The sequence below is a fragment of the Nothoprocta perdicaria genome, unplaced genomic scaffold (assembly GCF_003342845.1).
Source record: "Nothoprocta perdicaria isolate Ctin4 unplaced genomic scaffold, notPer1 scaffold_60, whole genome shotgun sequence".
Classification (NCBI taxonomy): domain Eukaryota; kingdom Metazoa; phylum Chordata; class Aves; order Tinamiformes; family Tinamidae; genus Nothoprocta; species Nothoprocta perdicaria.
In genome coordinates this window covers 2,445,899-2,471,028 of record NW_020455866.1, presented here as the reverse complement: position 1 = coordinate 2,471,028, position 25,130 = coordinate 2,445,899, and the positions used below count along the sequence as shown (strand labels likewise).

The following is a 25,130-nucleotide window of genomic DNA, read 5'->3' as shown; positions in this document are numbered from 1 at the left end:
CGAAGATATTTCGTCTATTTTTCCTATGTCAGAAAATCCTTACACTAAGAAAATAAGCTTTCGTCAGTCACAAACTGAAAAGATTCACCTATAATAATTGTTTGATTAGCAATATTTTCATCCTCCATTTTTAAACAAATATCATGCCTAGGGCTATCACGTCCTCTTTACCTAGATGGGTCTTCCGTTTCTATCTGCAATTTACTTCCAGATGATATTTTAAGACTATGGCCCTCAATACATAACTTCTATCTGCTCATTCTTTTGCTTGCAGACATAGCAAACTTTGTCTCTCAACTACTGGTGAGAACAAAAACCTCCTTCTGTCTCTGTAAAAGCTGAGTTTAAATCCAAGTTCTGCAATCTCATATGCTGTGAAGATATTTGCTGCTTTCACTAGACATATCCTGAACCAGAAAAACAACAGTAATAACAGGTTAAGTGGTTCTATTCGATCTGCCACCTTACTTGGCTTAATACAGATGGCTCTATGGCCAAAAGTCCACTGCGCAGTGTGTCCTGTAGTCTTGAAGAACAATTTTGTTAAATATAGGTGATTTCATTCTTCAGTCTATTTAAAGTTAAAAAGAGTTTTGCTCGACCAAGACTTAAGAGTCAAGCCCTTCTCATCTAGTGAAATGTAAGACTATATTACTGCACAGGGTGCAAGGTCATGTGAAGAATAGTATGCTTCAGAAAATACAGATCTAAGCAATACAATATATGCTTTTAGAGCATTAAGCAGCATTGCAGTTAGCTTAATACAGTGTGAAAAATTTTCCCTCCCTATTACAGCACATATTTTGGACAGTGGTAGCAGTTCATCTTGAGGGAGAATGTAATTTCCAAAACTTTTGATTGCAGGACTCTTCTGGAAATCTTTTTATCTTCAGTTTTGCAAAAGCAACAAGAGCTTGGACAATGAATCTGTTTGTATATAAATTGATCCCAGTATAAACCTGGCTAGAACACAAGCAGGTTGAGGGAAATTTGCCTAGAAGACAAGCAGGTTCAGGCAARAAGATAGCTGCAATGCAGCCTACACAAAACCAGTGGTTCAGAGACACTATCAAGGAGGATTTCATTTTTTCCCTCATTTTTAAAAACTTTTTTTCTATATGACTTAGTCTATAACTGCAAATAAATATTCATCGGTATTTAACAGACAAGGTTCAGAGTACTGTGATCACTTTGTACTGTACTAAGCAGAAAGAGGGGCAAAGAACTTTACTGCCATGCAGAGATCCTGCARGGAGGACAAGCTAGTGGAGTGGGTCCCGTACCATGTCCCCCTCCTTGCAACTAGCACAGAGAACTGYCACGGGAAATAGGGCAGGATTCAGCCTTCCCAGCAGGCTCCCAATGTGGTGACAACTCCTCAGTTATCAGCAATTAAAGGAATTTTTGTGCAGCCCTCAAGCACACAGAACAAATCTAAGGAGTATGAAAATAACTTTATGTCTTTTTATTATTCAATATGTATGTACTCCTTTTTTTTTTTTTTTTTTTTAAATAATATTGCAACAGTGTTGAAAGAAATAACTGCATTGCACATTGTCACGATCACTGAACTCCAGGACAGTATTCAGTTATTTTCATAATAATTTTTTTTTTCTTGTTGAGAAATGCTGATCTACTTGATGATCATGACTACTGGGTAAAATTTAATTAATGCTGTCTTAGTTTCCTGCATGTAATATTTGTTGGTATCGTCATTGTCATGAATGGAAACAATTAACAGTGATAACTGTTAATAACATTCTGTACTCTCAATCCTTTAGAATTAGCAAAATTCTAAAAGGATGGTGGAGTAAAAGAAACAGACACAAAACAAGAAAAACATATAACATTTAAAAATGCATATGAATACATCATACTACTAAATTTTAATGGAGAGGCCTGTAATTTTTCACAAACATGAAGATGTGCTGTAAAAGTCACTATTTTAATTACAAATCATAAGAAAGTGAATTAAGAGAGAATGCAAAAAGTTACCTAGCTCATCCTCTGGCATGTGATATCTGACCTGTGAATTGGTTTCAGTATATAATCAATCAGCTTAACAAATTAAATTAAAAGATCTAGATAGACACAGACTCCTTGTATTACTACCAGAAATTCACCTGAAGAGTGTGATAGGTTTGGGCAAAAAATACCATAGGACAAGCTTATATTTTTAACATGCAAAAACCACGGTAATTACTTGAGTATGAACTGCAACTAATCATGATTCATAACATTCATACAAATGTATGCTTCATAAACTACCTTGCTTTATGTTTTTCACCTAATAATAAAATCTGCTGTGTGACCTAATTAACATATTCTAAAGAATAGTAGGTCTGCATATTAAACATCTAATTCCTAAGAAATGAGAGGTCATGGACAGAAATTTAGATAGAATAGTGTTGTCTAGATAGCTAGATAGAATAGTGTTAACTATTAACCAAATGAGATTCTATTACAATTCAAGAGACAATATTAGCCATATTACTTACATAACGATGGGAAGTTCTGCTAGACATCCAAAAAAGACATCCAAAATGAAATCTGTACTTTTTTTACCAGAAAAATATGCTATTAGGCTTAATGAACATAATGAATATTTTTCATGAGRAACAGGCTGATTGATATTAAATTAAGAGAACTACCTTGATAAAATATGAAGGAATTTCAAATGCATGATGTCAGGAACTGAGAAAGGAGATTATTCACAATAATATTAACATGATCATTTTTATAATGTAAAATATTTTAATTTCCACTTGAGTTATTTCCTGTTCTTTTTTTTTTTTTTTTTTTTTATAGATAATGAGCACTGTCAGCTGCAGTCAACTGACTGCTTACCATTTCCAAAACTGACTCCTTAGGTAGAGCAGAAAATGTACTCCAAATAATTCCATGCCCATCACCAGAACCTACCACCATGTAATAATACCACTAACACTACAGCAACAGTGTGCATGAATAAGCACAAGACACAGTGAACACAGTTTAAGAAATGATTCCTAAATCGTTCCCTATTTTTATTAGCAACATTTCAATAGAAGAGTTGTAGTGATGTCTAATAGTAGTTCTGTAATTTCCTCTGATATACTAAAATAAAAATCTAGAATATGATACTAAGTGGTTTATCCTAAATTATTAAAGCTAAACAGTACTTATCAAATCAACATTGAAAACATATTTCTGAGAATGTATACTTGCTGTACTGCTTGGTTTTCATTGAATCACTAGTTCACAGAGGATATTCTAATTACTCATTCAAATTAGCTGTTTTAATCATTGATGAAACTTTAGAAATTAATTTTATAGATCACACAAAATGAAACACAAGAAAATCAAACTCAATCCTGAGCCCATAAGTGCCAGTTGCAATTTTGTACAGTGCCAAACACAAATACATATTCTAAKTATCTAACGAATTAACTATGCAAATAATCCAATGTTATCATTATGGAAAATGTAATGAAGTTCAGTATTAATAAATAAATACATTAAAAAATACAATTATATTTAGTTTCTGCAGTGGGCCAGATCTAGCACAAGAGTAAATCAATAGGCCTCTATAGAAACTAAAACACTTCTGACAATTTGCTCAGGATCTAGCCCTCTATGTCTCACTGAAATAATTTTTTTAAATGATTAAGTAAAGTACTGCACATATAAGGCATTGATTTTTACCATTGATTTTGTGCTGGCATTTGAGCCAAGTCTTAAAAAGCTTGAGCGCTTTATGTATTTACAGCTGTCTGTTGGCAAGRAATAATTCATTCACTCCAAATGAAACATGCCTTTGAAGCTTATAAAAACAGAATTGTGGAAGCCAAGATTTGCAAAAAACTTTATTCAAAAGAAAAAAAAAAGAAAATATATTTAAAAATCACTGGAAAAAAAGCATAAATAAATGTGTTTTTTGATTTTTTGAGCTTCTCAGGCAAATAAGACAGATAAAGATTGGATTCTGCTTCCAAGAGAGCTGTTCCATAGGCAGAGACCAAAGATTAATGAGTCATCATCTGACAAAGAAATATTTCCAGGAAAAAAAAACCACRAAGTATATTGTTTAGAAGGGGAGGTTAAACATGTATGTAGAAATTTTTTTTTTCCTATCTCTTTATGTTTCCTAATCAGACAATCCTTTCTTTCTTTCTTTACTAATCAGAGACAGCATCAAACACAAATGCAATACAAAACAACTTGATCTTTGCTTCTTTCCAAAGCCTTTCTCTTAAGATTGTTCTATTGCAATATAACTTATTAGCATTACTTTTAAAAGCTAATATCTACATGTAACGGAACTATCAAAGAGATTATTATGTATTTATTGAAACTAATGACATCCTCCAATTCTCAGATGTTTAATATGCTATCCCAGAATAAACTAAATTAAAAGTGAATTTTCCCCCTTTTACAGAACACGACCCCTGATGCAAAAGCAAAGAATATTGCTAGCTGTGAGGTTTTTGTCAAAATAAAGAAAAGAATGATCAGKAAAGAGAATCCTTCACCATTCGGCCATATATTTTCTCTTTCTGAGGCTTTTAGTGACCTTCAGTTGAGCATGATATCCAGAACAGATTTCAGATTTATCAGTGTTGGTGGCTAACTTTTCAGTATAYTTATATAAATTTGTGACAGGAATTGAAAAAACGGCTGCTAAAATATTTACTTTTAAGTCTCACAGATTGACAAAGAATATATGAATCATGGTCTTTACTATTTTGTTCACATTAGTTGTGATGAGGAAGACTTTTATTCCCATTGCAGGGATTGAGGCAGAGAATGGGCAGACAAAAACATAGAAAAGGTCAGGACAGTCAACAGATGTAGCCTGAGTTGCAAGTCTAGCTCTGTCCACAGTGAAACATGAATAAAGTTTGCTTTCAAATTTCATATTGATTGAAAACTCCAGCAAGGCCAGCATTAACTGCACCTATAAGGAACTTTCACAAATAAACCCCCTCAAAAACACAAATCTCTGTCAGATGTTTATTTGTGCACCAGCTAAGCAGTAATCATTGGTCTCATGAATGACAAAGATCTGTTTTGCACAGGGTATTTTATAGAAAATAAGGATAACAACAGGACAAATTTACACCACATTTCTGTGGCCCATACGTTTTATTAGCCCATGTTTATGCTGTTATACTGCAGCCTGTTTATCCTTTGAACAAACTACAGTATTTGGCACACCTTTTGTTTTTGAGTGAAGGTGAAAACCAAGCTTCCATCATAGTTTTAGCATATTGATATTACTATCTCAGTGATGTTCAGGGAAGACCAACCACAGACACATTCTGCCAACAATCTCACCTTTTTTCAAATCAGAAGAGAGGTCAGGTAAAGCTGTCCTAGGAGCTATTTAGGGATCCTGCCTGCACAGAGCTGATGTCAGATATAGCTTGTAATTGTATCTTATTCCCTACCATGATACATGCCAGGAGCACGAAAAAATATGGACATAATCTCCCACACTTTGGCAATTCTTGTGTAAAAGTCCTTTTGGGAGCCATTACGGACTGCCACATGCTCAAGAAGCTGCTGATCAGAGAAACTGCCACAGTGTGAAGCAGACCAGCAGATACTTCTCTTTCCACCTTCCAAACTCTTGGGTCAGTGCAGTTTCTTCAGGCTAATGGGGCTTAATAAAACTTTGCGCAAAAATATTTTGGCRTTAGATTTGCCTACTCACAGGTTTACAAGAGGTTCTGAAAAGTACTTTCCTAAAGTTATAGCCATTTTGTTCATCATTTGATTGTTTTCAGGGGTATTGCTAAATCTTCTCAAGTATCCATATTTATCAACTTTGAGAGAGTTGCCAGTAGTCTGGCACTTCCTAATAAAGCTTTTGAGTCCAACTTAACACTGTTTCTTACTGCACAGCTCCTGTTTTATAGCTACGATTTAACTATGACACCAAGCAGCTCTGTGGTTCAAACTATTCAACCTAATTTGAATAATGAGATTAAACAAAAAAAAAAAAAAAAAAAAAAGGCTCAGATAGTCTAAGTGATATACCCACACTGCAAGGTCAATAGCAAAACTCAATTCTGCCTACTCCCCATCTTATATTTCATCCATGAGATGACAGCTGAGGCTTAGAATCCATGAATACATTTTCAGTTTTTATCCCTTGTTTATATCCATTCTCTTCCTGGCCGCCTTTGTTACATATTGAAAAGCTGACTTTTGGAGAGATTAAGCCAAGTAGCATATATTAACAATGGCTCATTACACACACCAATGGGGAAAAAAAAAATACTGGTTCTAAAAAAACAGATGAGAAAAAAAAAAAAGTGTTGAAATACCACTGGCATAACTTCTGATTTTCTCATGACTTYTTTAATTTATAAATATTTTAGACCAGATACACTTATTCAGCATGATTCAGCATGATTCTCAGCCATACTGGCTTTAAAGTTTTCATCCCAAAACAAACTGCAATTCTTTTTTATTATTTAACCCTTGTCAGAACYCACTATGTGTTTAATAATACACTCAATTCTATCTCAAAAATCAGTCTTAAAATTGTATTGTCAAATGATAACACATTTACAGAGCATTCTTTACTTTTAAGACTGTTGCTGGCCTAATTAGATGCCAACACTTCTAAGACCTTGTCAATGTACTTCCTGCTAAGTAGGGTATACCTCAGTCTATGTAAAATTTATGCTTGATTATAATCAATACCATACTGAAACCTCAAGATAGATTTTTCTGCAGTGGCATATAAAAAAAAGAAATGCAACCTTGTGTCCACCATCCCCTATCAGAAATAACTGACTTAATAACTATTCTCTTGCCATGAACAATTCATTCTCCTAAAATCCTTTCAAAATGAAAAAAAAAAAAAAAAAAGAGAGAGCAAAAGACTTTAATTAAAAAGGTTTCTGTGTTCAAGGTTCATGCACATTCATTTCCCTCCACTGGTCACAAACAGCACACATATGTATTACCTGAACATTAGAAACCTCCATTAGTCATTCTGTGGGAAGATTAAAATGATCTTCCCAATACAGATCTAATCAGCCTACTTTCCAAAACTTCTCACTAAACAAAACCAAATCCCATTAAATTTGCTATGAACAAKCTATAAGCCGTGAACTAAGTACTGTCAATTCTTATAGCTTCAATTAATTTAAGAGACATCCCAGATATTTTTACCAGCTGGGAATATGGGTCACCATGTTTAAAAATGTCAAGGCCATTTTATTGTTAAAATTTTATCTTAACTCCTAAAACAATTTTTCTAGCCTTCCTACTTATGTAGTTACTTATGGGAATTATTTTTGTTTGTTTTTGCAGAATTAGCAAAAATACTTCATAGCTACCTTAGTAGCTCTATAAAGGATACATGCAGTTGACAGAAGTAGGCTCAGTCCAAGCAAAATCTAACCTTAAATGTTGAAAGCACTCTAGACAGAAATTTTAATAAGAACACAGTCTTTAAAATGCAAAAGATCTAGGCACAGCACTATAGCATTTACTTTGAAGGACCCTATTTAATACCATTCTCAAATCCACAGCTTGAAGTGTAATGCACAGATTTCCCATGCAGTGGTTCTTATTGTTTTATGTGAAATTATCATCACTGAATTATATATTGTATGTTCTGTACAGCAGGGACAACAGTGCTCTCCCCCACAACAGGTAGTTATAACCACTACTTAGAAAGCTATCACCATTTTTCCTTTCCAATTTTCTAGCTCAAATTATTTTAACATTGACATGGAAAATTATGCAGTTACTCTCTTGCCASGTGCCAACTTTACCAGTGTGTGCACACTTGGGGCACCAAAGTGTAGGGTTGGAGATCACCCTATATGTTTTATAGGGACATCTAATATGTTATATATAATATGTATATATTATATATAACATATTAGATATCCCTATAAAACAGACAACTTATTCCAGAGTCTTAAACAGTCCTACTATCTACTTAAGTCTGCCCTTAGTAATTGAATAAGAATCTGACCACAGAAAACATCAATACTGATTTACAATTCACTCATCTTATTTGGTACTAAAGCAATCTTCAAAATAGGATAAGACTTGCAAGAGGGACCTTACTATTATGTATGCTTGGAAGTTATCAGAAGAAAACKCCATGCCTCCATACTGAATTCCTACACTGCCCAAGAGTGATCCTAACCAAAGCTAAGAGCCACTTCATTTCCTACACAGAGCTTGCGAACTTTGGATCAGTTAGATTGAGAGTCACTATGTAAACAGACCTATATATATATTTTAAGGCAAGTTATTAGCCTATATAATGCCTTTCTATGAATTCACATTTCACAGTGACAAAGGCTTAACTAGCAAATATAAACAGTGCACCTAAAGTATCAGATGAACTAATATTTGGTTTCCCTTTTTTTCAGTCTTACCGTTGTAAACAACTATGTCTCTTTTTAATGATTCAGATATGATCTAACACAAGATTCTGCGGGGGGGGGGGGGGGGGGGGGAACCAACCTCTGCTGCAAATCAAGAAAATAAACAAAATGTATATTTACACCATAAAAGATATCCTGTACCTTACATGAAGTAATCTGCAATTTCTTTTAGATTATCTTTAACTGATGGTACGGATGCTTCCAGTGAAAGCACATTTAAAAATGAAAGTTAGTTGCCTAATTAGTTGCATATCTTTTTAAAATTTTGTCTGTCTGAAGAACTTTACTGTGATAATTTCACTATTTGTTAACTTGGCTTTGAAGTCTGCTCCATCTGCTTTGAAATATGCTGTTACTAAAGAATCACTTAGGGGAAAAAAAAAAAGTTGAGATGTATTAAAAGGTGTTTGGAAAGATAGTGAAATAAAAAAAAATCTCCAAGCGAAAGAATTATCTGGGGACTAATGAAAAGGATACAATAGCAATATTTAGGATAAGGAAATTATATCCCAAATATAACAGAAAACTTGGTGTCACTATATATCACATATACCTATATGGTATAGGTATATATCACACCATATAGTGTATACACTGTATGGGTATATATCACACCATAGATATATACCTAATATATAAAATATCTAAACATAAGAAATGATATTTTTAAATGATGAAAACTATCCAGAAAGAAAAGGTAAAGCCATTGTATTTTCCATATATTTCTGGTGGGAATTTCTGACTGCATGCATTCACATGAGGTGATGCGTGCAATACTTCAGATATTTTCACAATGAAAAACATAATGTTGTATATTGTATATTATTTTGATAAAAATACATTTTATTGGATACATATTCTACTGCAGAATCCTGAGCACTCATAGCAGGTTGAAAACCTATGTATATGATGTATTTTTAAGGTTGGAGCTCACCCTTTGCTTTTCTAGTAAGCTAATCTTAATTCATGGCTGAGTTCCTATGCACTGTAGCAAAACAAATCAATAATAATTTTATTATGTTATCATTGCTTAAATGATAAGCATACTGTAAACTTAGATGCTTAAAAATTCTCAGATAAAATTTAATTAATACACTAAGTTCTTAAAGAAATTTTGCTGTTCTAAATGCAGATCATTGTCAATGTCTAAACTATTGGGTGCTTAATGTTAAACAGTTACTCTGTATTACATACAATAACTATAACGCCTCACATTATAAAGGACTAAAATAAAGATTAGCTTAACTTTGAGCACTGATGCTATAGACAAATGCATGGAAGAAGCTGAAGCTCAYAGACATCACAGGACTTGCTTTCAAATTTTCTTCTGACATGACTGAGTGATCTGCTAGAGTAAACTTTACAATGCTACAGTTTATACTGTCATACAATGATGCAAATATTAATTACAGGAAACTTTAGAACTTCTGACAGAACATGCAGAAAACAGGCCTATCCTTTTCATTTGATTTACATATAATTTAGTACATATTCTGTTCACACACACACACACAAAATTTAGAAACATACGTATATATATTGCATATTTTCTATTAAATAGCTCATTAAACAAACCCACCAAGAGACAAAGACTATTTTTGTTAAGTCACTGCAAAGAAGTTAATTTCCAGTTCTACTGCAAACTCCTACTTATAGTCATTTTAACTCATAAAATTCAGTGGTTCCCCTATGGTTAGAGAAAGATCCTTTATTTCATTAATTTTTGTAAATGGATATCATTATATTTTTAGCAGAAAAACTATTCTAAACAAGAAAAAAATACAAGACAATRCTCCAAAATATTTTTCATAAATATGCTATCATAATCACATATATCAAAATGAAACTTGAGTTACATGTGTCTATATGAGTAATCACTTTTACCATAGCTAAAAGARACTATGTATATGTATATTCAAAAAACATAAAAGCCTTAAGCAGATTGTAAAGTCAAAGAATAATAAAATTAGGGATTATAAGAATATAGGAAATACCAAACTCYTGCCTTTTATTACTTCAGCAGTTCAGCAGACCTGAACTGCAGTACTGTTTAATAATATATTTCTACCTGAATCATTATCTTGCAGAAAATATTAACTTCTTTTTTAATTTAAAAAAAAGATATCTGCAATAACATACTTTCTGCAGTATATTTTAAAGGTTTTGTTTGTTTGTTTCACTGGAGAATATTAAGTTACTGTTATGCTGATATGATCACTAAGTGATATTATATATTGCTTGGTAAGACTAGTCTGTTCTGATGTGTATCTACTTGTACAAGAAATGTTTCTATATCAATATGAATATTAAACTTTATTTCCTTATGAATTCTTGCATCATTATTCTGAGTGTCTACATTATTTATTATTATTATTATTAGCAAGTAGCATCTTGCCACGAATATTTTTCATTCYTTACTACCAGCAGAAAGAGAATAATGAGTTAGCTGAACCTTTAGTTTGACCTGTTACATCAGCTCATCAGCTTTACTTTAGCATACGAGAAAAAAAAAAAAAAAAACCATATCCTTTACTAGGCAAAACGTATTTTTATTTTTTACATTAAATCAGATTTTCATTATTCTATCTTCAGAACCATCAATCCACTGGGTATCAGATTGTCTGTTTTATTGAGTTTATATCCTGCTCCATATCTATATCAGAAACATAGCTGGTATCAGAAACATGAAAGCAGAAGCCTGATCTTGCTTCTAATGAAATCCATGGCAAAGTTGTCATAGATCTAATTATACGACTGGGAGTATCCTTTGATATGGCTACATAGGCATATCTTCTATATATCAAAGTATGTTCTTTGCATTATTCAAAATACATGACACTAGGAAAGAATTTCTTAGTGCCATTTCCTAAATTAAAGAGAAAATATTATACATTTTTTTCAACTTTAACAGATAAAATCAAACCAAGAAATTATGTTCTCAGACAAAATTTTGTCTCAGGACAAGCCAAATGCATTCACTGCAAAAGTCTTGCACAACTATAAATAAAAGCAGCTTCTGATTCTCAGTGTCTGTCTAGGCCAATCATCTTACTACATACAAAGCCACATGCATAAAACTACGTTATTTACATTCAGTGGATACCTAGCATGGTTTGTCCTAACTTATTTGCTTAAAATATATTTTATATACACATATCTTACTGAAAATGATGGCAATCTTTTCTCTGTTTTCAAGGCCAAATGGAGACTACCATGATATTAGTAATCTTAATGCATACAGTATGTTTTACATAAAGATGTTGAGGCAGGTATTAAACTCCATAGTTAACAGAACTGGCCAAAATTCTCTTGATTTTCAAAAATACTTGCTGGTTGATCGGTGAGCCGTAGCTAAGAAATATCTTAATTCGGAAATATGACTTTGAATTTCCTGGATGAAGTCTAATTTTGGAGCAGTACTGCAATCCATTTCAAAACTCAGATGTTACGTGCAACATCAGATTCCATCAGATATGTTTTCTTTCATATTCCAGTGGTCATGAACTATTTAATTTTAAACAGAATGATTATAATCATATGCAAAGACCAGTACCTTTGCAGGAACTGATCAAAGCTTTCAAAGTTTTCATTAGAAATTCCTATCATCAAACGTGCCAACTATATTGCTTGATTTCTATAAAAATTCTTTACCAATGCACTGTGAAGCTGTAAAATATAATAGCAAACAGCTGGTCATAAAAGAAATTGATGATTATGGATTATACTATAGTTACATTTTAAAGTTGCAATTGCTAAATGAAATTATTTAGTTGCATTCTGAAGGAGAAGATAAAAATTTCAAACTACRAAGTTAAAATGTGTAATATCTTGGGGTTAACAGAGTGGAAGGACTGAGAATGGGTAAAGGATTTGAGTCAGTACAAGGGAGTCATCACGACTCCAGTCTGATTTGAAATATCTGCATCTGATCCTTCGCCTGAGCTCCTTCTTCACCTGGCTTGGGTGGCAGTCCTACAGGCCTCACCAGCTTCAGTGACTTTAAAAAAAAACACTACYTACACCAGTAAAAGCCGGACTTCTCCCCTTTGCAAACTCTTTTGCAAACTACTAAATTACTAACTGTGGGAGGCACTGCATTCCTTTTRGATGTCAACTTAGATCAATCTTCAAAATATACAATTTCTATCATACTTTTAGGTATTAAGGTAGGTAAGGTAAGGTAATTAAGGTAGCCTTACCTTAATTGACACCTAGAGTCAACTAGGAAGCTCTAAATCACGAAGAAGCATTTGGATTGCCTGTTCCAGTGCTACTTGTYTTAAAAATGAGGACCTCCATCTCAGACCCTAAGTTCCCCGTGAGGCCAGAGAAGTTTCCTCTGCAAAGGCTCCCACCAATGTGAATTCCCAGGGCAAGCAGAATGCCCCGGGAGAAGAATGCTGTTTCCTGGCTCAAGCAGCTGCATGAAAGTGCCTTTTGCCAAGTATGCCCTGGGGTACGCCTGGGAACTCCGGCGGGACAGGCGCAGCTCCAAACACGGTTCCCCAGATAAGGCAACCCATCCAATTATTCCAAATGGCTCTTTAGAGATTCCTCCTTTTCAGTATTTATTGCACAGACACCCTCGGTACTATGTTCAGAAGCTCTAAATACTCTGTTGGAATTGAAAACTCAACTTTCAGGTGTGTGACTCAAGTAAATTGAGCACTGATGATCAAAATCTAAACAGTAAGAATAATATATCTGACAGCATATACAATATACCAGTTTCTATACAAATAATGAGTCAATACTCAGTATAYAGTGTGTATCTTTTAAGCAAATGTAAAATGAACTCCTCTTAAATGTTAATAAAAATATAAAATGCCTGAAAGACTGTATTATTTTACAGATTTATATATTTTTATTTATTAGAATGCATATATCCAGATACACACGATACACAATAGAGTTTCCTACTGTTGTCTTTCTATGACTTTCAAGATATAATATGTATTTCAGCCTTTTGGACCTGATCATTCTGCTCTGGACCTGTACCACCAGCATCTGCAAGGCTAGATGACAATATCTTTTTTTCACTAATCATGATTTATTATAATTTAAAATAATGATTTCTTAACATTTGTTATTTAAAGGATTAAGTCCACAAATTTTCTATTGGACAGTTTTTATATTGGCTCGGTGAGATCCATTTGACTTTTTTTTGTCTTAGGCAAACCAGTAAAGGGGTTCTGCAAGACCAATTTAAGCTATACACCTAGGAAATACCCTCTTAGAAAGACCAATTACTGGATCTACCCCTTCTATTAACACTCCTAAATCAACCTTGTCAGGTAGACGGTTTTCCTGGCAGGAATAGCTATGGGGAGGCAAGAATGCATGAAGAATGTAATGTCTGGCTGAAGAGTCCTTTAAATGCAAGCACATCTCCACCTTCACAACAGGCGGGAAACCTTCCAGACAAGGAAAAAGGCTGGATTCTGAGAGCAAGCAAAGTGCCAGACCAGCACAGAGGAGCAGTGTCACTGTTTCTCACTTGTCTGCCAGTCTCGCTGCAGGAACAAAAATGAGCTTGCATTTTGTACTCTAGTGCAAACTTTATCCTGCAAAGCTGAATAAGACACTGCAAATTCCAAAATAATTAAAAATTATGAATAGTTCATACTTCATATTCCTACTAAGATGATAAGGAGTAAGAATAGTCGCTGCAAGTAAAGCTTTGAAAGAAGGGGAGGCAARAAATAGGTAAATAAGGGCCAACAAAAAGCCTGATTTTGGACTCAGATGAACAAAATAGAAACACAGAGTCATGTATATACTGATTGGAAGGGTTCAAGTTGAGTAGAAAACAAATGGATTTGTTTTTCTGTTACTCACAATGGTTTCAGATTTCACTTTCCTTATTTAAAGATGTCATTAAGAGGAAAAACAAGGGGAAAAAAAAAACCCGACTTCAGAAATCAGTGCCATGAATAGTGCCAGGTCATAATCTGTCAAAAAGGGTGTCTTATTTTGCCATTGATATATTCTTTTTGTTCTATGTTTGTTTTTTAGAAATACAAACGAAGAGTGAAACATCTGCAGCTAAAATGCTGAAAAACTAAGGTGGTGGAGAGGAGGATGAGGGCTCTGAGCCAGAACAAAAGCTCAGGTGGAATGGAGGCTAAAAATAATCTGTTGTTAAGAGCCTTAACTGAGCTACCCTTGATTTTTTTCCTCCATTTCAATTGCTGCCCCTCCTCCTTCCCTGTAACCCCTTTCCTCTTTTCCATCCCTATTTTCTTTCATCCTTCTGAGCTGGGTTGACATCAGCGAAGAAGGCCAAAGCAGAAGAGAAAGTCCAGCAAGTCTGAAATAAAAAGATATATATACAAATAAAAGACAAAAAGGACACAGAAATTCAAGTCAATAATCTCAACATTTCAATTATGTTTTTGCTACTTGTGGCTGAAGAACAGTGTGACATGGKTCTCTGTTGAAAATCTGATTCTAATATGGGGAGATCTGAAGGTGAAAAGTAGATTATTTTTTTCTCTTCTGATTATGATGAATATTTCCATCATTCATGACTATTTGTGATCAAGCATCAGGAATTTCTGAAGCCATTTTAAAATTCCTGAGATGAGAAGACACAATATAGATTTAGGAATCTAATTTAAAAAAAAGGCAAACAAACAAACGGTATTCCTGATATACCTGATTTCCTGAATGCAAACCATAATTATTTTTCTTGCAATATCCTATTTCACAGACATGTCTACAAGCACATATTTTACAGTCAGAGTCCCTGGATTACCCTGAGCAGTTTGCAGAATTAGATCCAGTGACTTCAATAAGTAAAATTTGGTTATTCTGGAACTGTTATTGAGAAATTCAGTTTTCCCTTGTATGTTCTGAAAAGCTATGGTCATAAGACCTTTATATTCCTGTGACAAGCACTGTGTTCCTAACAATGATCTAAGATGCATGAGTAATCAATAAAGGGAAATATTATGATGCATAAATAGAAAAGGAAGGGATCAAAACTCCTTGAAACCAGCTGAAGATATTATCCTTATAAAACTCTTCTAGGTGAACGTGCTCAGACAGTGAATTTTTGAGGGACAGAACAAAAACCTAGGAGACGTACTTAAGGGGTGGTGAAGTATATAACACAGCAGAGTTACTGTAGCTAACAGCCTATGGTCCCTGGAGAATACTACTGCACTTTTTGAAAAAGTTATTTCAAAATTTTASATGCAGAGCTCCATCTTCTTAATTCCTCTCCTCAAATAAAAGTCTGTAAGATTTCTGAACCAGTAGCAATCCTCGTAATGTGGCCGCTAGAGCTTACAGCCGCATGCTACGTTCCCACTGTAGTAACACAGCGCTATTTGGAGAATTAACTMTTACTATTCTGAGTTTTGTGCTTATTGATGTTATATTAAAGAATTCATTTTTAATATGAGGTCAGATTTTATTCAGACCTACACTGTGTTGTCACCAATTAAAAAGACATGACCTACTCAAGCAGCTTAGATGTTTGCCTAGATGTTCATTCAGAGGCATTTTAAGGGATAGGTCAAMCCCTAAGACAGGAACATAGGCATAAAGTGTATATACGTGAAGTATTTCAGCATCTGTACAAAATCTTACAGAAGGCCTGAACACACATTCAGGAAATATCAAAATATCATAATATGTAGGAGAATGCTGYCATAATTTACTAGGTAGTGGCATAAACAGACCAGTGTTCTTAAATTCTGCCAATTGCAAAGTCATGGGTACTGATCTAAACCAAATCACTGACGCTAAGCCTTATAAAATTCCAAACTTCTCTATAAAATTACCCACTATGAATGAGCAAAAATAACAAAAAAATAAATAAAAATAATAAATAATAATAAATAATAATAGCATCTGGCTATTCAAAAATGCAAGTTTTACCCTCATACTACAATAAAAGATACCAGTATTTATTGCGTTCTACTAATACTCAAGGATCTAACCTACGCTGTTCAGGTCCTTCCAGTTCATGATATAGTATTCTTTACTGCTTTATATTTCAGGACCTTTTTCAAAAGCAATCTCTAGATAGCCTTCAGATTCAGGTATTCTGCTGTTGAACTGATGTTTTAGCATTGTGACTACATACATGTACATTCAAGGTGTAAAATATTCCATTTCTATCCAGACAATAATTATATTTTCAAACATTTTCTAACGTCTCTGGAATAAGGTCCATGATCACACCCAACAGGTGAAGTCCTGCAATTTCAGGGTAGAAWTCTGAGCAGAACTTATTGGAGATTCAGGTTACACTAGGATGAGGTTATAAATGATGAGTGAAAAAAAAATGTGAAGATGCAGGGAAACTCTCAGAACTACAAAAATTTACAAGGATTTTGTTAGAGCCTCTAAATAGTTCAAATTCAAGGGGGGAAAAAAAAAAAACAAAAAAACTAAAGCATTGACAATTCTAATGGCCAGAAAAAAAATCATATAATTAAAATTTAATTCAAAAATTAATTTTTCAACAGAAGAAAATCCACACAAAATCTGCACATCTAATTTAAATGCCACATCTAGGCTGTCTCTTTCTTCAGTGGGGAGATGCATTTTGAAAGGAAGGCTGTTTATCTATGCTATCTATAGATGCTTCTCTTGGGATGTAATTCATTATTCTCTGGAGGTGTCTATATATCTCCATTGACTACAAAGCCTTGAGCAACCACATTAGACTTCAGTGACTAACTTTTAGATGGCTGAAATGATGACTAGCTTAGTTCAGAAATCTATTTTTTTAAACAACAAGGTTAAGTGAGATGAATGYAGCCTTTTCTGTGAATCACTTTATCAAAAAATCTACAGAAAAAATGCTTTGACAGGAATATTTTGACTGGTGTATCACTGATCTTAACAAGATTAGAGTTTAATTCAATACCTTTTAGTTTTTACATCACCTGCAACTGAAGGACAAATCCTAATAAATGATAACAGAGTTTGCTTCCCTTATGAGATAATACATAGTAAAAGTAACAGCACTATGCTGACGAATTATTCTCCTAAAGCAAAAGTGACATAACATCAAAATTTAAATCTAGCTTCTGTTTTCATCGTGCATACCATATATTAATTGTCTATGACTCACATGTGCACAACCAGAAGATGCTAATCTCTTCAGAGGCATTATCACATTTGTCCCATTTTCAGAACTCTCATTTCACTGCATGCTTTATATGCAAGAAGACAGAACTCCATCCTTCTGCAATTTCAGAAATGTTGATGTGAATTTATCCAGTGCAGTGCAAATTAGAAAACTGACCTACTTTGGAGCACCTCAAGTGTTGGGTTTTATCCTATGAAATCACTGTAAACATCAGATGAGAAAAGAGTACATAAAAATGATGTTTTGAGCACTTAGAATACATGAATATAATGAAGCCTTTTTGCAGCTACTCAAAGTAATGGAAAATTTAGTTTTAATTATTGCTATACAGTAACTATATAGTATTTCACGGATGACAGTTGGCATACATCTTTTTTTGCTGTTATGTTACTTCAAGCTTAAGATTTATTGGATGATGGATCTCTCAGGAAAATACTACAACTAGGCAGAACTTCCTCCTTTTCCTATTAAAAAAAGGAACTTCATACTACAGATCAAACTTTGAAGCCTGATTCTGCAACTACTACATACATAGAGCTTCACAGTGAGTTTCTATAACTCGCTCTGCACACAGCAAGAGCTGTTAAAATTCAGAAATGCTTGAAAGTAGGCCCCATATGCAAAGACGGACAAAACTATCTTTGTTAAATTTTTACATTTTATTTCTTGCATTTAATTTGTCCATATTTTTATATCMAAGATGATGTCTAAGATAAATATTATATTTTAGTAAAACTAAGCATAAAAGAATACCACTACATCACAATCAATACTGTTTAAAAAGACCAAGCGTAATCAGCACTGAACTGTATGTACAAAAATAATTATCTGAATCTAAAACAGTAAATTAAGTCAGCCTGAAAACACCACATGCAAGGTACAAAGATGCAATGTATCCAAATGCAATGTATCCTAAAACAACCACTATTTTAAGAAGTTTGTCTTATTTGACATCTATGCTGTTTAACCTCTACACAGAGCTCCTAGCAAAAAATGGAGACAGTTTTTCAGAAAATACTGTCAGCATGCTCATTACACACTTCCCTTCAGACCAAACTTAACTTGGCTTCAATCAGATATAGAATTCCATTAAAAATTAATTTGGGCCAATTTTTCCCTTTTTGTTAACCCTGCAAAACACAGAACAAGAATCTGGTTATGGACAAGGATCTTCAAAAAGCAAACAAGATGAACAGGCAAAAAAAACCCTCATTTTATTGGCATGGGGCACATGCAGAAGACTGGAACTTGACTTTCACTAAGTAATTCAATAATTTTAAAGATCTGATTGGATCCTTGATGATATCTTGATGTTTAATAATAATAATAATTAATAGATAATAATGTCCTGAAATTCTTTTAATAACCTATGCCCAAGCAGCTGTGTCTCTCAAAGGATCTCAGAGCTGCCCACACAATAGCATTTGCCACACAAAGCTCCACTTGTTTGCAAAACTTCTTGTGGTTGGTGACTTAGAGACTACATGTCAGTTCAGGCATTAACAACCAGCATCAAAAGAAGTCCATTGAGAATGGCCACTTATGCAAAACATGTTTAATCTCAGCTTTCTGTATTTGGGGAGAATCACAAGTGTGCAGTGAGGATTAAAATAAATAAATAAATAAATAAAATGAGTGTGATTTATGCATCACCATGCTCCTACTTCCTACCTGTCATCATTCGTTCTTAGAACATCCACCTCTGCTTACTCAAAACTCTCACRGGCAAAATTACCAGCCAAGTCAGAGTAGAAATTATTATGCATACTACAGTAACCATGGAAGAACTACATCACAGCAAAAATCTCTGTTTATGAAACTGAAATGCAACAGCAGAATAATTTTGTGTGATCCTGAAATTATCAAGGCCCAGGATATTATGCAGGAACATTTGGAAGACAGAGGAGTATTGCGGAGGTACTTTAACTCTTTAGCTCCTTTTATTTAAATGACAGTAGAAACTATCAATATGCATAGGTTTACTTTATAATCAGCAACAAAAAAGTTGTTTAGCTAAGCACTGAGAGATAATTGATTAATGTAAGATTTTTTTTGTCACACTAAAAACATGTGTAAAATAACATCTCTTCCATTCTGTCCCTCTCTTTATCACAATGATATTCTGAAGTTGATAAATACAAGATAACTGTATCAAAACTGAGCAACTTGATTTTTACTTAATAATTTGAAGGTTTATTTAACTGTTTATTTAAATTGTTGGTAGGTGATTCACTGAGACAAAAAAAGCAAACAAACAACAACAAAAACCCATTACATTATCTAAAGTTTCCCATAAAATGGATCCAAAACTACTATCTAAATCCTTCTGAATGATTAAGTATACTGAAGAGATTAGAGTGTCATTTTGCAATAAGAAAGAGTAGAGATGAGAGGGAAAAAAAAAAAAAAAAGATACAGATCATTGTCAAGTGTCCATATCTGAAACAATAATCTTCAACACATTTTACTCTATGAATCATTCAGCGATCATAAAGTAATAATAGTACCTTAAGAAAAGGGAAGATGGTATATTATAATGTTCATACCATTTACAAATAACATTTGGTTTCTTTTGTCAGTTAGCCTTCTGTGCCTAAGGAAGCTATTAAACTGGTTTAAAATCTATGTGTCTCTGGATGACTACATTGACAGTGTCACAGATTACATAACTTTGCATCAGGAAATAGTCATCTTTAATGTTCTTTCTCAGGAAGTCTGTACGTACTTTAAACACAGGGGATTCAGCTACAGATTCTGACAAAGTATTGCATCACCTAAGACCAAGGAAGTCAAAAATATTCCATCTGAGTGTAGACCTATCAGTCCTTGAAATTCTGCAGTTTAAACAGCATTAAACTCTTTATTGTTTGAAATCTACAATGAAAAGCATGAATAAAATAGGGGAAAAAAATCCTGTAAAACAGAAATAAGCTGTTTTTAGAATAATGCTTTAGTAGACTAGGAAGCTAAAGCAAGGGGGGAGGGGGGAAAAAAAGCACATGAAGCCTGAGCAAAACCTGCAATTAGAAAAGTAGACAGCCCCTAGTTTATGTGGTGCTACTGACACAACGTTCACTTAAGCCCATCCAGGTGCCCCTATCCCTGACAGGCAGGAAGGAAAAATGCTAGGAAACTAGGTATAAGATTCCCGCAGTCTAGAATTTGAGTGTTGCAAGAGAAATTCCTAACAGTTCTTTGCTGTTTTACTCCAGATGGAGAAATTCAAACTGCGTAGGCAGACAGAAGGATCTCTCAGCACAAGGGAAAGCCYGTTCTATCCAGAGAAGGCATGTCCATGTGCAACTCCATGTAAAAATACCTGGGCTCATTTGTGGGCCGGGAACAGGGGAGCTAGGCTTGCAGCTGGGAAGCAGATCAGATCAAGCCAGGCAGCACACAGTAAGAGCACAGCTACTCTGTTTCTGCTATAGCACTGCCTTGCTTAGAGCTAGCTCCAAAATCATGTTGGCCAGCATGAAATGAGAACCTCTCCTCCACTTACCCCGGCAAACACCTTACCCCTGCTCTCTGAAAATATACTAGAAAGAACAGTGGGAACCTTTCTGTTTAAGAACAGCCATGCCACAAAAGGCATATAAAAGGGCATACAAACTGAGGAAAAAAAATAGATCGGAGAGGAACAAGGACTCCAGCAATCTGAAGAAGGAGGCTTAGCATAGCTTTCCAAGAAGTGCAGTGGTACTGGTGCCCAAGGGGATTTTAAACTGGAACCTGTTGAACCTGAAGTAAAGTAGATCTGCTCTGTATCACAGGAGAATGGAGCTGAAAGTTCCCAAGGCCCTCTAGTCTTATCTCCTAAGCAAAAAAAAAAAAAAAAAAAAAAAAAAAAATCCAGACACTACTAACTACGGTTAAAAGAAGGTATTTCTGGGGCAGTGCTCTCAGCATCATACAGGTAGTAACTTCTGTTTGCCTGTCACATTTTTGTTTGCAAGGGAATATTGCTAGCAATAGTTGGGCAGAAGAAAAGATAACTTGTGTCCCAAAGCAGATAACCTAGATTCCTTAGTTCTCCTCAAAATCAAAACAGATGTACAAAATTTAAAAGAAGACGTCATTTAAGTCTGGACACAAAGGACATCAATGGTCATAAAAAATAATATTAAATTATATCACTGTAAACAAACAAAAATAAATCATTGCAATAAAATAGATTAAAAAAAATTCTTCCTTGGTTATTATTCAACATGAAATTCACAAAGAAGATAATTATCTTTTACACTAGCTAAATCTTTTCAAACATGCTTTCAACAATATTAGTCATAGCATAGCTATGGAAACACCAAGATGAAACGGATAACACCAGTCCAAATCTCCCCCCCATAGCGCAGGAAGTAGAGGTACCTTCTTACAAAATTAGCACCTGCATCCTATTTTAAAGTCTTTGGGCTGTCTGATATACACAAAATCTCACAAAGTCAAATTTCTGTATATGAAATGAGGGTATGTATATTATATTATATTATGGTGTGTTACTCAGACAACAGGTGCTTTGTAGATTAAATCTGTATCCTGAAAACAGCACATGCTCTTAAATGTGCTCAGATTTCAGGGCAAGATTAAGTAAGCAGAATTAGATATTCAGTCAGCAATTATTTGTACAAAATTAAAAATTACTCATAGAATACACCTGCAATTTAAAAAAAAAATAAAAAGGGGAACATCTTTCTGGAAACTGTGGAAACTGCTGGCCTAGTTATTTTATTTCAATGCTTTAGCAATATCTGAAATGCTTTACTTACTAATAGTTCTCTATAATTCAAAGAAAAAAAATAATTCAAAAATGAAGAGGGAGGGAAGTAAAAAGAGGAGGGGAGAATAAAGTTACAGTCTCTGTCGTATTTTAATGCCTTGCTTTCAAATTAAATCATGAAAAAATAAACAAGCTGAGTATTCTTAAAACATGGATTATTGACCCAACAGATTGTAACTACTTGAAAGAAGTCATCATAATATACCACACAGATATACAGATAGTGTTTTTAGATGTATGGATGGCTGACCCTAATATACTGTCAAAAGTATTCTATCATGACAGAGCAGAAGCCATGCATAAGAGCAAGATGTATGTGCTAAATATTTTTACTACTTTTTTTTTTTCTGGAAAAAAAGTCTCTATGACTACATCAGAGCTATGTTTCTACACAGCCAAATGAATGAAATTATTTTTCAGTGCTATTAGTATGCAAGAATGCTGAAGACTCCTTAAGCATGCTTTCTACGTTAAAGGAAGCTGTTAAATTACAAGATAGCGAAGTGTTTAGAAGCATCAAACTCCCAAATACATTTCCAGTTCTATGAAATAGAAATTAGCCACATATTTTTGCTTACATCACAGTAAGCAAGGAAAAGTATTCCCTGGAACATACTTTATTCTCCACATCTGAATACACAGCGTATCTTTATGATCAGTTATAAATCCCTGAAGTCTGTTTATACAAAATACATTAAGCAATCCTGTCACAATAAAGTAAACTACAGAGCACACTGCAGATCCAAACATTCAGCACATCAACTTTAGCATAACATTGTATCATATCTCCTTTTGGAAAACAAACCAGCCTGTCATTTGAAAAAAAAAAAAATGTTCTAATTTATATTTTAGAGAACCAATATCCTGTCTCTGCACCAGGGACAGCCTCCCTTAAGCATTTAAGTGCTATCAATGAAAAGTAGCAGGTTTTCCTCCAATTCTGAACTCTCAGTGACCGTCATGGAAAAGTAACAATTTCCCATTCCCTATCAGGCAGCATCATTAATAATCATCAAAACAAAACACCTTCAAGCAAATCTCTGCTTCTGRTTAATCTCCATCCCAATGCATTAAATCCATAAGAGGCAACCTGCTGCCTCACTCACGCCTTTTTAATGAGGGACAGAAGTTGGGTGTGAGGGTTTTGGTCTCCTTAAGGCTACAGAGTGTACCTCCTGTGGCAGGCAGCCAGCTATCCAGGAGTGTTCTTTGCTGCTTCACTCACAGCTATTTTCTAAGGGATAATTTTTAAAAAAAACAGACACACGCAGGCACACAAGCCACCACGATACAGTGACAGGGTTTTGTTTCTGTCTACAGTCCAGCAACTGTTTCTGTTTCTAATAAGGATCTCAAGGTTTCATCCAGTCTGGGATTGGGGATTGTTTTTCTGTATGGAAGTCAGGGGAAGGGCGGGGGGGATGTCTGGATTCCCCCCCGCCTTACACACAAACACACACACACAGAGTCACTCACTACCTTCCCTTCTCTCCAGCATAACACATAAAACACCTCTCTTCAGCTTAACCGACCAAGGCTCAATTAGTGCAACATTCTGCACACATCTAAGCAACCAAGAGGCAGGAGTATTTAGTTCAATCCTCCTGTGTATTGCAGAGAATCCTTTAGCTACATGTGAAAAAAAAAAAAAAAAAAAAAAAAAAATTTCTTCCATAAAAAAAAAAACCCTCACAATGTAATTTACACAGCGTGGAAACGCCTACAAGGAGATGAAGTACCTGCACTGGGGAGATGTTCAGTTGTTCACTTCATCTTCCGTTGACAAGGAAACCAAACCGCACTTCATTCTCCAGGAAAACCTTCCTCTGCCATCATTTGAAAATGTATTTATTTGTATATATGTATATCTATCACCATCATAATCATAATAATAACCATCATAAAATAAGCTGGGAAAAGAATAAAAAAGTCAAGGTGCAAAATGTGCAAAAGTATGATCATTGCTTCAGCTTTCTGTTCTGTTATCTTTAAGGAGAAAAAAAAGTATTTAAAAATAACAACTGTAACACGCTGCAAGAAAAGTTTCATGTTATAAACAGGCACCAAAAACCAAAAAAGAAAAAAAGGGGAAAAAAAAAAGAAAAAGCCCTGCTAAATGCACTGTCAAAAAAAGAAACAATAACAAAAATAATAAAATTAACATCTTGCTCTGTGGCTTGCACCAGTACTGCAAGATTACAAACTCTTTGTAAACACCGCTGTAAAATGCATTTGTAATTCCCATATATATATATATATATGAAAAAGAAAAGCCTAAAAAAAAAAAAAAATAGAAATAAAAGAACACCAGAGAAAATCCTTTGCAAAAAGAGTTAGGAACATGCCTTTTCTCTTATCTTAAAAAAAAATAAGCATCATATTGCACACTGCTTTTCTGTGCCACAACAAAACCAGTTGCATATATAGATATATAGCTACTAAATGAATATCAGTTGTTGCTGGTCTGGCAAGTCTTTATTATTAATATTATCATTTTTCATTCCCAGTGACTCCCGGCCCCAGCAGCATCTTTTGCACACAGTTTAGTAACCATCGCATGCTAAGAAGAAAAAAAAAATAAAAAAAAGAGAGAGAGGAAAAAAAAATAAGAAAAACTTGTCATCAGCAAAAGATCAAATCCATTTAAACAATAATCAAAGAGGAAGAAAAAAAAAGAAGCAAAAAAAAAGGAAGAAAAAAAAAAGGACAAAAAAAGGAGGACAAGAATGTCAGCGGAAAGGTACTCACCGAGCGGGAGTAAAAGGGAGGAATAAAAATGAGAGTTACTATAAAATACAGTATGGCGGTGGAAGAAGGAATGAGGCGCTTTTTTTTTTTTTTTTTT

General features: G+C 34.3%; 1 protein-coding gene across 4 annotated transcripts in view; it reads right to left on the bottom strand.

The window, feature by feature from the left end:
* The window catches only part of RALYL (RALY RNA binding protein like), a 350,333-nt gene extending 325,210 nt beyond the window's left edge, over window positions 1-25,123 (bottom strand). For 2 of the 4 annotated variants that reach the window (XM_026049673.1, XM_026049672.1), the window contains exons 1-2: window positions 25,034-25,123; window positions 24,025-24,111 (exon numbers count right to left, since the gene is read on the bottom strand). The gene's annotated coding sequence lies outside the window, so the exon portion shown is untranslated. The remainder of the gene's footprint in view (window positions 1-24,024; window positions 24,112-25,033) is intronic. The other 2 variants (XM_026049674.1, XM_026049675.1) reach the window with 2 other exon arrangements.
* Window positions 25,124-25,130: the final 7 nt, after the last annotated feature.